This window comes from Lygodium microphyllum, chromosome 2, assembly GCF_053477565.2.
Source record: "Lygodium microphyllum isolate KBCC chromosome 2, Lygodium_microphyllum_v1.1.10, whole genome shotgun sequence".
NCBI lineage: Eukaryota > Viridiplantae > Streptophyta > Polypodiopsida > Schizaeales > Lygodiaceae > Lygodium > Lygodium microphyllum.
Genome location: NC_141136.1, coordinates 174,082,309 through 174,088,846, shown reverse-complemented (window position 1 = coordinate 174,088,846; position 6,538 = coordinate 174,082,309).

Here is a 6,538-nt window from a genome sequence, read left to right as displayed (position 1 = left end):
CCGTTTTCTTTTGTGCTTGTAGACATTGACATTTGTGCCCAAGGGGAAACCCAGGTACTTGTAGGTAGAGCCTCTGTTCCCTGTTTTGCCTTGCCAGCCTAGGTTGTTAAGATAATCTTCAGTGAGACTTATGAGCTTGGATTTGTGAATGTTTGTTCTAAATCTGGCCGCATCCTCCTATAGTTTGAGCACCTGAAGAGCCTTTCTGAGATTTTCCTTCTGGGCTTGAACCATCATGAGCAAATCATCTGTATAGCCTTGTCCCACCAAGTGCTTCCCTTTATATCTCACTACCCAACCGGTTCTCCTTTTTCAGTTAGGCTCTCCATCAAATAGAAGAGGGTGTGGGAAGCTATTGCAAAGAGAAGCAAGCTTAAGGAGCAGCACTGCCTCACCCCCCCTGGAGATGCAGAAAGGATCTAGTAAATGGCTGTTCATGTTGACGGAGGCTTGGGCATTATCAGCCATTATGTATGGGAGCCTTGCCAGCTTCTCATCAAATCCCATGGCTGTCATGGTACTTTTGAGGTATTCCCATGAAACTGAATCAAAGGCCTTCTCAATATCAACTTGGAGAAGAACCATCGGTTGGTCAGTTGCCTCGGTCCAGTCCCTTGCCAAGAGGACGTTGACCACATTGTACACCAGTTTACTACCTTTAATGAAGCCAAACTGGCATGGATTGATGTCTCTCTCCAAGATGGGAGACAATCTTTTGGACATCTGCCTTAGCAAAGATTTGATATGCTATTCCAAGTAGTGCAATGGGGCTCTAGTGCTGCAGCTGGGTGCATTGTTGCTGTTTTGGTACCAATGCCATTATGGGCCTGCTCCATGAATCTGGCATGGCACCACCTTTCCAGTATCTGTTGACTAGCTTAGTGAATCGCTCCTCTAGTTTTGGTCAGAGGTACATGACTGCCTCTACTGTGAGGCCATCAAAGCCTGGGGACTTCTTCCTTCCAACACTTTGGAGTGCTGCTTCTAATTTCTCTAAAGAGAAAACTTGCAGCAAGACAGTTTTTTCTCACTATCCGTGATGACTTTATGAACAGGTTTGAGTATTTCATTTGCTAATCGACGGAGTTTCTACCCTTGTGGTTATAAATGGAAGCAAAGTAATCCCTGTCACTAGCAGCTATATGACTTAGTTCTGTAATCCATGAGTCACCTTCCCCTTTTAAGTGCTACCAGACTTATTTTAAGCCTCTTTTTTTTGGATTGTTGATGAAGTGTGGGGAGTTGCATTGCATGTTGCAGAATATGCGCCTTTTGTACAGCAGGCCTACTTTCTCTCTCTCTCTCTCTCTAAGAAGTGCCTCTTGCTTGATTTCCTGTGCCTTCTGGAGCAGCTGGAGATTTCATTTTCTTGCATGCATAGAGGGGGGTGCCTTAGCACACATTCTGCCCATTGTGATTCCTGCTTTTCTTTGGTACTTAGCATCACCCTGTGCAGGCTAATACATTGTTGCACCCACCTGAACGAAACACCCCCCACAGATCACTTTCCTCTTTTTCTATCTGCTTTATCATGACATTTATCGCTCCCTCAATCATGTACTGAAAGCAGACTTGACTGTAGTGTCTGTTGTTTGCCACTAGCTACATATTGCTTCCAACAATTTCATTGATTGCAAAGTCCCTCAGATTTAGGATTACCGGTAGATGATCAGAGAGGATACAGCCCATGTCCACCTCCTGTGTGACTATAGAGGGGAGCCAATTACCCATTTTGGTGCTATACCATGTGTAGGCATGACCAATAGCCTGAGTGGCTCAAGGAATCGTATGTCAGCTGTGGGTTGTCTTCTCCCAAATATTCTGAAATGTTTGCCAGATAGAGATTGTGAACTACCTGCTGCCACACTTCTAATTCTTCCCCTTGTATCACATCAGCATCCGTGGAGGCATCTTGTTGTGAGACTACCATGTTGTAGTCAGCTCCTATACCAGTCCCTAACCAATATCTCAATCTTTCAGCTTGTTCCATAAATTGATTCTTCCCCTTTTGTCATTGCAGCCATATACATTCACGAGGCATATTTTGTCCTTCTCCCAGTCCATTTGAGTGACCAGAATCCTACCGTCGGAAGAAGAGTAGATCCTCTTAGAGGTATCCACTTGCTTGACTTGATGAGAGTAGTGCACCCGGACTCGCCACCTGGAGACCCTGTAAAAAATCACGTGTAGAGACCATGTTGAAACATGGCAACACAGAGTATGAAGCTTATGCTCCTGTGTATATACAATCGAAGTTGTTTTAACTAGACTATCACTAAAAGACTCCTCTTTTGGCTTCACCACTGGCCCCAAAAATTCCTGATCGGTGCACCCCTATTGCCCATGTTATCTTGTGATTCAGTGGTTGACTTGGCAGCATCAGTTTTTGGATACTGTTCGCCATCCTTCCGTCTTCTGGCTGCTTCTCCATTTGCTTGCTCGTTCCAGGGTCTTTGACTCTATCATCCTTCTTGGCATCGCCCTTGGCAACACCCATCCATGTCTTGTTGAGGGGCTGTGCCTTGTTGGACTCTCCTTCCTCTTTAAGACTAGGACATTCTTTAAGATAGTGCCCCTGGAGGCCGCGGTGGTGGCGTGTTGTTGCGAACTTGCTCCACGAGAGTTTGAAAGAAATTTCCCCCACATATGGCACGTCCACTACCAATGTGTTTGGCTTCTCCTGCTGAATGTGCCAAAGGAGATAGAATCTATTTCGAAAAGGACTTGCGAGCCGGGGAATGTAGAGAACCTTACCCAAGCCCTTTTGTGATGTCAGGTCGTAGATTCCATAGGTATGGAAGGAGATTGGGAATCTCCACCCATATCAGACGTTCCTTCCTGATGAGATCACCACCCAGATCGAGGCCCCAGAAATACACTCCTTGCTGGACCACCTCAACTCGTCCTCTGCCCCCATAGCCTTAGTAGATTTGCTCCACCTTCCCTTCTCCTTTGAGGATAGCATTAACCTAGGCGGAAGTGTCCGTAGGTTTTGGTGGCTTGCCGGCGAAGGACATCGGCAAGCCCTTGGTATTGAACCGAAGCACACTTACACACCCACTTTGTCAGTGACCAGAGCCACCTTCTTGACCACCCCTTCTATCTTTTCTGCTTCTATTGATGTGCTCCACCAAGACTTTCGACACAAAGTTGGGGTTGGCCTCGAGGCGCAGGTTGTGATCTTCCTGAGAGCCAACAGGCTTGCAACTCGATTCCTCGTCGCTGACGATGGGCTGTGTCTCTTCTGTCGCGACTTCGTTAATCTCAACACCCTCCCCCCTCTTTTCTCTTGGCTACGCGAGCTTGTTACCTTTTTCATTTGACATATCTTGCTATTATATTATTTGATATATTTTACTATTATATTATTTTCACTGGAGGTTAGAAAAGCCTTTTCAAGCTTATCTTTTTTTTCAAACTTTCATTTTTCAATCAAAACCTCTTCCTTTCACTTTTTTCATTAAATTCCCACTCCCCCTTTCCCCTCCCCTTTTCTGTCCCATTTTTTTAAAAATTAAAATCCCCTCCCTTTTCTCACTTATAAATTTTCTCTTTCTTTCCCCCCCTCTTTTTTTAAATTAAATTCCTCTTTTTCTCTCTCATTTGTAGGGCTTAGGTTTTTTTTCTCTCTTTTAATTAAATTAAACTTCTTTTTAAATCAAAAGTCTCTCTCTCTTTTTCTCTTAGATTAAGCTTTTTAATTTAATTTTTAATTAAATATTTTAAAAGTTTTTTAATTTAAAAATTTTTAGCATAGTTTTTCACACACTTTGAGAGAGAAGAAAAGAGAGAGAAGAAGAAGGATGAAAAAAAGAAGACGAGGAGAGGGGGAAAAGAGGAAATATAATAGTCTTTTTTTAGTTAAACATTTTTCTTCTCCCCCTCTCCCCCTCTCTCATGTGTAAGGTTATGTTTTCTCTCTCACTCTTTTAAATTAAAAATTTTAATTTGATTTTTAATTTTTAAAATTTAAAGTTTTTTGGACATAGTTTTTCACACACTTTGAGAGGGAGATAAAAGAAGAAGAAAGAGAATAATTAAAAAAAGAAGAAGAAGAAGAAAGAGAAAAAGACGGAGAGAAGGGGGAAAGAGAAAAGGGAAACAAAGAGAGAATTATAGAGAGGAAATATAAAATTTAAGAGAGAGAGGGAGAAAGAGAGGAAAAGAAAAAAGGAAAAGAGATGAGAGAGAGGGGAGAAGAAAAAGAGGGAGAGGGATAGAGAGAAAAAAAGGAGAGAGAAAAGAAGAAGAAGAAGAGAGAGTATTTGAATACAGAGAGAATTTTTGCTATAGGTTTGGAAAGCCTCGAACTTCTAGAGGGCTTCTCGAACCTACCCTCTTTTCCAAATTTCTATTTTTCAATCAAAACCCCTTCTCCTCTTCTCTTTCTCACTTGTAATCTCTCATTTTTTCTTCCCTCTCCTTTTTTTCAATAAAGTGTCCCCCCTTCCTCTTCCTCCTCTTTTTAATTAAATTCCTTCCCTCTCTCTCTCTCTCTCTCTCTCTCTCTCTCTCTCTCTCTCTTGGAGCTTAGGTTCTCTCTCTCTCTCTTCTTAAATTAGATCAAATTTCTTTTTAAATCAAAAGTCTCTCTCTCTCTCTCTCTCTCAGATTAAACATTTTAATTTATTTTTTGATTAAATATTTTAAAAGTTTTTTTAATTTTAAGTTTTTTGAACATAGTTTTTTACACACTTTGAGAGGGAGATTATATATATATATATAAGAGAAGAAAAAATGAAAAATTAAGAGAAAGGGAAGGAGAAGAAAAGGGAACGAAGAGAGAGAGAGAGAGAGAGAGAGAGAGAGAGAGAGAGAGAGAGAGAGAGAGAGAGAGAGAGAGAGAGAGAGAAGAATAAGAATAAGAATAAGAATAAGAATAATAATGAAAAAAGAGGAGAGAAAGAGAAGGAAAAGAGAGGAGAGAGGGGGGGAATATAGAGAGAGAGAGAGAGAGAGAGAGAGAGAGAGAGAGAGAGAGAGAGAGAAAAAAAGGAGAGAGAGAGAGAACCAGGAGAGGAGAAAAAATAAACTAAAGTAGAAGAGAGAGAGAGAATTAGACATAGGGAATTTGGGATGAGAGAGTAAATAAAAAATTAGAAACAGAGAGGGAAAAGAGGAGAGAGAAAGTGAAGCTACTATGAAGCAGCCTAGAGTTCCGTGCACGCGAAGCGCGCGCAAAACACTTGTCTTCTTCATCCTCCTTCCGCTCTTGATGAATCCTACGTAGGAGCTCCTTCGCCATGCCCCATACAATTAATTGCATGAGAGTACGACCACATAGCGGGATTAAAGGAGATTAAATAACAATAACCTTATCACACATGCTTTTACTCCTCAACCTCCAGCGACTTCCCAACATCCCTCTCTTTTAGGCTCTTGATATTTCAGTGTGTCCATCTCTCTACATATAGAAATGAATGCATATGGTAAAATAATGTTATCTTTATCTTCATGTATAAAGATATCTATACCTTGCAAGCACCAAGAAAATGATGCTCTCACCATCTCACTACCAGATAATGGAAGAAGCAAGCATCCCCTTACCCATTATGTTGGCACTGAAGGTGGAAGGAGAAGTATCCGATGAAGACTAGTGAAGATTGTGTCTAGTTGGGAACATGTGAAATGAATGGTCTTCATGATAGCCTCAAGAAAGGCTATAACTTGAACCTCGGGAAAAGCCTCCATGCTGGCTTGGGAGTACAATGTTCAACCAAAGGGGAGCAAGTGATATAGGGGTGTCGAACTTTCCAAGTCTCTCACTCCAAGAAAGAATGGTAGGTCCTTCCTTCTATTTATTAGTTCCTAAATGAAACATAAGCAAGAAGCTTAAAGAATTACATGAGACAAAGGCATGCATATCTCTACTTAAATAAAGATGCTTTAGGTGCTCATTTATTAGATAGAGTTTCCACTACCAAGGGGTGGGCATGTTAAAGATGTAGGATGGTAAGAGTAGAAATGTGTAGTAGAAAAGTGAGTATAAACTAGAGTGTGCCTTGTTAGAATCTAAGGATATGCATGTGGGAATAGGGTAATGTCTTGATCAGTGTTACAAATATTAGAATTGAGTGAGGCATGATGCTCCACTATCCTTAGGTCTGGAGGGTCTCTTAGAAAAGTGGCTTGATTACTTCCACTAGATGCTAAATCCCAAACACACAAGATTGTAGAAAGGTGTGTGTGTGTTTTTTTTTTGGTCAAAGCAATCAATCAAAGATCAGCCAAAGGAGTCAAAGGAGACTAGTTAGTAGACTAAAAAAAGAAATCAAGACTAGTTGCACTTAAAAAGAGGGTTGGATATGAAGATTGTATATTTTTGGAAAATAACAAAAAGAGCACAAGCATTGAAATTCCATAGGTGGGATATATAAATAGCTAGTAATTATTTTATCCTAATGTAATGTATTCTAGTAGAAAGTGAGAGCTTGACTTGCTCTTGTTCACATTGTAATATCTTTTAGAGTCACATTTTGTAATTTTAATATTAATTGATGCATGTATATAAGATCCACAAGAAACATAAATATTTTAG